This window comes from Cololabis saira, chromosome 13, assembly GCF_033807715.1.
Source record: "Cololabis saira isolate AMF1-May2022 chromosome 13, fColSai1.1, whole genome shotgun sequence".
Lineage (NCBI taxonomy): Eukaryota > Metazoa > Chordata > Actinopteri > Beloniformes > Belonidae > Cololabis > Cololabis saira.
This window is the reverse complement of record NC_084599.1, coordinates 39672697-39681054: the sequence shown is the minus strand read 5'-3', so window position 1 is coordinate 39681054 and position 8358 is coordinate 39672697.

The window sequence follows — 8358 nt, the reverse complement described above, 5'->3', positions numbered from 1 at the left end:
TTGGTTTGCGGGTGCTGTCAAATTTGCACAGGATTTTACGCACGCAAACCTAGTAAATCGGGCCCTTAGAGTCATCACCAGAAAAATAACACCAGAAAAATAACTTATTTGACAATTTTCACCTTTTTCAAGTAAATTTTCACTTAAAATAAGTAGATTCTACTTAGATTTATCTTCTTATTACAAGCAAAGAAATCTTGTTCCACTGGCAGATTTTTCTACTTATTTTAAGTGAAAATCTACTTGAAACAGGTGAAAATTGTTGTTTTTTCCAGTGATGAGTCTTGTTTTAAGTGTAATGAGATTTCTTTACTAAAATGAGACATTTTAACTAGAAATAAGACAAATATTCTTGTTAAGATTTTGAGTTTTTGCAGTGATCCATTTTACTTATCCTGTGAAGGACAGAGTCATATTGATACGTTTTGATGTATTTTGATTGTAATTATATATATCTTTTACTTTTTTACCTTTTTACCCCCTTCCCCGCATGCGTGTGTGAGTGTGTGTATGTTAAGTTACTGCTGCTAATGCGTGAGTTCCCCATTGAGGGAGTAATAAAGGATTATCTTATCTTATCTTATCTTATCTTATCTTATCTTATTTGATGTAAGCCCAGTGGATATTTAAAGCTTACAGAAGGCTGCATTTAACTGCTGCTATGTCATTCCTGCAGTATTTCTGCAGGTGTTTTGGTCACTGCTATTATTTGTAATAGATTATATTATTTGTAATCAGCACAAATTATCTGTTCCCATATATGATAAAATCCACCACCCCCCCGATTTTTTTTTACAACTCCAGTACTGCACACAACTGCAGCTGATTTTTATTCAGTACAGAAAAACCTGCTTTGGGGATAAACCCCAGGGGATGAAAGTCCAAATACATGAGCCACAACAGCCTCGGAAACGCTAATTTCACACCGTTTAACACTACAAATAAAGAAATAAGCCACCCTCAGTCCACAGAGCACTCTAAATGCTTCTCAAATGAGCCCTGCCAACAATCTTGGCAACCTTTTAGAAAGCCTTTAGCCTTTAAAGGGAGTGGGCGCGTAGGCAGCGCTGTTGATCCTGGAAGTGCAGGTTTCTGGACTCGCTGTGCTGCAGCCGGACAATAGAGGAACGGTTACGCAACGGCAAGCACTTATCACGATTGAATGCTGTATCAGGCCGGCTTTTTTTTTCAGTTTTTCTCATGAATTACGCCCGGAAAACATCTCACAATTCATGTTTACTGAAGTTCCTTTCCTGCATATCTTTGACATTATACACGACTGATAAGAGCTGGAGGAAAAATACTTTCAGTGTTATTCATGAATTTGCATTAAAATTCAAAATAAAAGGCTAATAAAAGCAGAATGCAATGATTTTCAGGTCCCATCAGCTCATATTTTACTCACAATGAAGAGAAGTGAGATATCTTACCTCTTGTCGTACTTTTGTAATACTGTATTTGACCCAGTCTTTGTACGTTTTGACCGTACAGAAACATAATTCTTGCCATTCTAAGAATGAGATTAACCTGCTGGATCTACTGCCCTTACTGCCTAACAACTTATGCTTTTTATTATTTTACCTCTTTTCTTATCATTTTATTTCATTTTATTTGTTATTTACTGTTTAATTGTGTCTTGCCGCTTTTAATCTTGATGTAAAGCACTTTGAATTATCTGGTGTTGAATTGTGCTGTACAAATAGACTTGCCTTGCCTTCCATAACAATGTCATTGCATTGTTTAATCTGATGGCAGAAACATGCCCTTCAAAAGTTGGGACATGGCTGGAAAAACAACTGGTACTAAGAAAAGTCCACCTGGAAGAAATTTGTGGGTTAATTGGCAACAAGTCAGTCAGTACGTTTAAATGCAGCAGCAGTTCAATCGGATTTCTGATCGTATAAGACATCGTTGGGACTTTTAAACTGCAGGTAAACACTTGAACCCGATCTACTTCGGACCTATTCCGGACCTGTGTCGGACATTTAATAATCGAATTGCAACACCTAGATAACCCGTTCACAGTCGGAATGTTAACACCATGTATACGGAGACATCGGATATTGCAGTCTGCGCATGCTCGAGAATTTCCTCCGGGGCGTTCACCCGGAAGTGAAAGGAGACGGCACGTGTTAAATAGTTGTTTAAAAACCTTTAAAAAGATCGCTAAAGAGATGGCAGAAGCTTCATCAGGACACCGGAGCAGATCAAAATCCATCCATCCATCCATCGTCCGCCGCTTATCCGTTCCTGGGTCGCGGGGGCAGCAGTCTCAGCAGGGATGCCCAGACTTCCCTCATCCCAGACACTTCCTCCAGCTCTTCCTCCAGCTCCTCCGGGGGGAGTCCGATTGTTCCCAGGCCAGCCGAGAGACATAGTCTCTCCAGCGTGTCCTGGGTCTTCCCCGGGGTCTCCTCCTGGAGGGACATGCCTGGAACACCTCCCTAGGGAGGAGGGACATGCCTGGAACACCTCCCTAGGGAGGAGGGACATGCCTGGAACACCTCCCTAGGGAGGAGGGACATGCCTGGAACACCTCCCTAGGGAGGAGGGACATGCCTGGAACACCTCCCTAGGGAGGAGGGACATGCCTGGAACACCTCCCTAGGGAGGAGGGACATGCCTGGAACACCTCCCTAGGGAGGAGGGACATGCCTGGAACATCTCCCTAGGGAGGAGGGACATGCCTGGAACTCCTCCCTAGGGAGGCGTCCAGGAGGATCCGGTACAGATGTCCAAGCCACCTCAGCTGACTCCTCTCAATGTGAAGGAGCAGCGGCTCGACTCCGAGCTCCTCCCGGGTGACCGAACTCCTCACCCTATCTCTAAGGGAGCGTCCAGCCACCCTGCGGAGGAAACTCATCTCTAAGGGAGCGTCCAGCCACCCTGCAGAGGAAACTCATCTCTAAGGGAGCGTCCAGCCACCCTGCGGAGGAAACTCATCTCGGCCGCTTGTATCCACAATCTTGTCCTTTCGGTCACTACCCAAAGTTCATGACCATAGGTGAGGGTAGGGGCGTAGATTGACCGGTAAATCGAGCGCTTCTTCTTTCGACTCAGCTCCCTCTTCACCACGACGGTCCGGTACATCGACCGCATAACTGCGGATGCTGCACCGATCCGTCTGTCAATCTCCCGCTCCATTGTTCCCTCACTCGTGAACAAGACCCCGAGATACTTGAACTCCTCCACCTGAGGAAGGACTTCTGCACCCACCCGGAGAAGGCACGCCACCCTTTCCCGATCAGACCAGACCAGATCAAAATAAAGTGGAAAAATATACGGAAGGCGTACATTGGCGCCGAACAATTCAACCGTCAACCGGAAGTGGCTCTTTGTTGAAATGGTTACCATGGTTACAGCGCCACCTAGCGTCACGGAGTCAGCCATGCTCTGGACATTTATCCGATTCTCTGAACAGCATGTACTGTATGTAAGACAAGTGATTGGGTCTTCTGGATGTTTATCTGATACGATCAGAAATCCGATCTCTTTGCTGCATGTAAACGTACTGAGTGACTTGACTGGGTGGTAAAAGGAAAAGCAGCAGAGACGAGCCCCATGCATGAAGAAGAGCAGAGTGTCTATAACTTGTCTTGCATTTCCAGAATAGTGCTCTCCGGTGGTGAGACTGAAGATCCCGACGTCTGCAGCCCATGATTTAGAAGTGATGTGGAGAATCTTCGGCCCTCAGACGGTTTTAAAAACAGGTCTCGATTCTGTCCTGTAAACCTCTGATCTGGAAAACTCAAGTACTCAAGTAAAAGTACTGTTACTTCAGAATAATATGACTTAAGTAGAAGTAAAAAGTAGTCGTCCAAATAATTACTTGAGTAAAAGTAAAAAAGTACTTGGTGAAAAACTACTCAAGTACTGAGTAACTGTTGAGTAACGTCTGATTTATTTTTTTAACACAACCATTCAAACAGACAAAAGTACAAAATAATCATCTTCAGGCAAATTAAATCAATAAAATAATCAAATAAATTAAAATAAATAAAAAATAGCTTAAAGTAAATTCAAGTACTTTAATAAATAATAAAATAAATAAAATAACAGAATAAAAAATAAATTAAGCACAAGTAGCACAAAATTTCAAGTCTTTGTACTTTTCTTTCTTAACCAGGCAGAACTAGAACAAACATGAACTCATAGAAACTCTGTGTGTGTTTGAGTCTGTGTAAATGTGACAAAACATGCAAAAACAAAAATTTTTCCCAAAGAATCACTCAGTGATGTCATGAGATTGACGCGTACGCGGATAAAAGGGATAAAAGAAAAGTAACAGCTCAACGTAGCCTAATGTAGCGGAGTAAGAGTAACAGTTTCTTCTTCACAAATCTACTCAAGTAAAAGTAAAAAGTATAGTGATTCAAAACTACTCCTAAAAGTACAACATTTCCCAAAACTTACTCAAGTAAATGTAACGGAGTAAATGTAACCTGTTACTACCCACCTCCGGAAAACAGCATTGAACTTTTGTGTTGGATGTACTTGGAAAATCCTCAGAGATGATCAAATCTGATCCACTGGAGAAGCATTAGTTCTCAAATGTGGCCGGGATCAAAAACACAGCGTCCCTGGTTCCATTCACGATCGTGTCTTCTAGGTAATTGTTCCTTATCGGCCGAGGAAATGGAGTGGAAACGGAGCAACAAGCGCTGCTGACCTGGTTGACCTTTAATATCAGCTGCTATGAGGCTAATCTCAGCTATTTGTGCAGCAATCTGCACAAAGGAGAGGATTCATGTGTGATGGAGATGGAGACGAAGCTTCAGCCCTGGTGTGAATGTTCATCGGTTCTGTCTCCTGAGCAGAAACTCCTTTCAAATGAATTGAGGCAAAGTGGAAAATTGTCCCGAGGTCAAACAAACGCTGGACGCTGCTTCATCCAGACTGAGAAGGAGAGGAATCATCTGGCTCATTACCAGCCAGCCGCTAACTTAGGGTAACGTGCAGGTGGATACGTACGGTGGCCGAGACCCGCCATTGCTGAAAATAAAAGTAATGCTGCAAACAGGAACAAACGCTGCTGCAAATAAAATAAACGCTGCAAATAACGTAAACGCTGCAAATAAAAGAAACGCTGCAAATAAAAGAAACCCCGCTGCAAATAAAATAAAAAAACAACGCAAATAAAAAAGCCACAACGGAAGTGAATTACCAGGGACTATTTTTGCAGATGCAAAAGTAACACATTAAAAATGACACGTAGCGACGTTGAACACTAACCTTTTCACTTATTTTCTCGTTCGTTGTTCTTCTTATTCCTCGCTCTTCTTATTTCTTCCTTTTCACTTACGTCCTCTTCGTCTTCTTCTTCTCCTCTCACGTAAAAAACACCGGTGCATCAGCAAAAATAGTCCCCGGAAATTCACTTCCGTTGTGGCTTTTTTATTTGCGTCGGTTTTTTTTTATTTGCAGCTGCGTTTATTTTATTTGCAGCAGGGTTTCTTTATATTTGCAGCGTTTATTTTATTTGCAAAGCGTTTATTTTATTCGCAGCTGCGTTTCTTTTTATTTGCAGCGTTTCTTTTATTTGCAAAGCATTTATTTTATTTGCAGCAGCGTTTCTTTTATTTTCAGCTATGGCGGGTCTCGGCCACCGTAGATACGTGCTACCATGAATGAAAATAATAAGTGTGTCTTGCACATACTACACTCTGTCCACTACTGACAGGTTCCTATAAGTCAATTTTTACCTTTCCATATTAGTGCACGTGCTTAATACTTCTGGTCTCAGCCAGCTCTAGATTTCGACACTTTAATATTAATAATTCATCCTGTAACAGCTAACATTGTTGCAACCATGGCTGGGGATCGATTCAATTGTCAAGAATTGATTCGATTCCGATCCTTAAGATTCAGAATTGATTATCAACATTTGATCCGATTCAATTCCGATATTGATTTGGGTTAGTGTTATCAAAACTGTTTTTGAGCTGTTGCATGAATTATATGACTGTAGTTCTGCAACATATTAATACTAGTATTATATTGAGATTCAACAGCAAGTATTGCAGCTAATGATGCTGTAAGGACCAATCAGCTCCCAGAATGCTGATAGAACTGCTTTCAGAAACATCGTGGGTCAGAATTATCAAACAGATCCAGGGAGGAAACAGAGGAACTATGAAATCGCTTTTATTTTTTAACAAATTCCGTTAAAAATGTTTTCCATGTAACCCCAAAACAGTATATAAAGTAATGAAATATGGACAATTTATGCAATTACAAGTGAAAACCTTTAAACATATTTAAAGGCAAAAACATTGTGTCCAACAAAATAATTCCTTTTTTGGGCATAAAACAAAAAAAATACCAAAAGTTGTAATGTAATGATGAAAAAAAATCGACCTTTAGACATAGGCCTATGAATCAATTTTTTAGGAATTAATACGAGAATGGATTTAGAATCGGAAAATCGATTTTTTTCAACACAGGCCTGGTTGCAACCCCAGCGTTGTTAAGGGGAATATCAGTATGTTGTGTACCCTGGGTCGGAGGTCAGCACTGTTACGGAGCGTCCCGTTGTAAAGGCAGTGATGCTAGTGCAGGCCAGTCATGTGACTGCTGCCACCACATTCCACCACTGTGGAATACACTATGGGATACAATATTAGCACTTTTCCACTAGGACCTACTCATCTCAACTCGGCCTGGTTTCTTTTCCACTACAATTCAGCACCTGGAGCAGAAGTAGGAGGTTGGAGTGAAGCTGCTGTGAAGTATTTGATTGTGTGATCTAAACGAAGAAGACAACAACACTAAAGATGTAGAACCTGGAGGAGATGATAGATGTGCTGCTGGATCTGTGGCTTGTGTTTGACATCAAGTTAAAAAATGAGAGTGAGAGAAGCTTCAAGCGGCTTTTTAACGTTTTTAGTTTGTCTCTGCGCTGCTGAAAAGTCAGCTGGAGCCGCGAGCAGCTATGAAGAGACAGAGCTCCTGGTAGATCTGGTCGTTCCTTATCTCCGTCTACATCCCTTTTTAATTCTCTCCTCAGCACCAGGTTTATGAACATCTGCATCTCAGAGTTGGATCACCAAACAGACTTCTGCTGCCATTGCTGGTGGAATAAAATGAACAAGAATCCGCCGTCAGAGTCTCTTTCTCTGATGTCACATCCTGACTCAGACGTCTGACTCCAACCCCCCGACCAATCGGTGGCCTGGAGTGTGATGATGTCACAGCCCGACTCAGCCGCTTAGAACCTCGGCAGAATACTTACAGAAAAGTATCTACTCTGCACGTTAGACCCCTAGTGGAGAAGAACCAAACCAAGGCGAGCCGAGCTGAGTAGGTACTAGTGGAAAAGGTCCATATGTGAATCAGAGCGATCAGACTGTAAATGTTTGTGGAAGCAGCAGATCTTCAGCATCCTGCTGATCGTGCTGCTGTTAGTGTGCAGCAACATCATCGGCCCCCGCAGATTCACTTACTCCTTTCTTAGGTTGGATAGATCTTAAATTAGGATTTTAAAGAGTTTATAACTCCTTATTAGTAGAATTTGAAGTTTAAAGGCATTTGGATTACCAATATACTCTTTATATAAAAATGTTCCAACTGCTTTGAGACATTAATCAAACTTTAACCCTTGTGCTGTCTTTGGGTCAAGGGTGAAAGGAGAAAAGAAGGAAAGAAGGAAGGAAGGAAGTGAGGAAGAAAGGAGAAAAGAGGGAAGGAAGTAGGAAAGGGAGGATGGAAGGGAGGAAAGAAGGAAGTAAGGAAGAAAGGCGAAAAGAAGGAAAGAAGGAAGGAACTAGGAAAGGGAGTAAGGAAGGGAGAAAAGATGGAAGGGAGGAAAGAAGGAAGTGAGGAAGGAAGTAGGAAAGGGAGGATGGAAGGGAGGAAAGAAGGAAGTAAGGAAGGAATTAGGAAAGGGAGTAAGGAAGGGATAAAAGATGGAAAGAAGGGAGGGAGGGAGGAAGGAAGGAATGGATAAAAGAAGGAAAGAAGGAAGGAAGTAGGAAAGGGAGTAAGGAAGGGAGAAAATATGGAAGGGAGGAAAGAAGGAAGTAAGGAAGGAAGGAGAGAGCAGGAGGAAAGAAGGATAGGAGAATTAGGTCATTTTGGGTTAAAGTAATCAGATTACACCATATAAAAGGGAGGATGGAAGGGAGGAAAGAAGGAAAGAAGGAAGGAAGTACGAAAGGGAGTAAGGAAGGGAGAAAGGAAGGAAAGAAGGGAAGGAAGAAGTAAAGAATGGATAAAATAAGGAAAGAAGGAAGGAAAAGCAAAGAAGGTAATAAAGGAACGAATGATGAAAGGGAGGTAGGAAGAAAAATGAGTAAAGGAGGGTAAAAAGGGAGGGAAAGAGGAAAGGAAGAAGGAAGGAGAGAGTATGGCAGGAGGAAA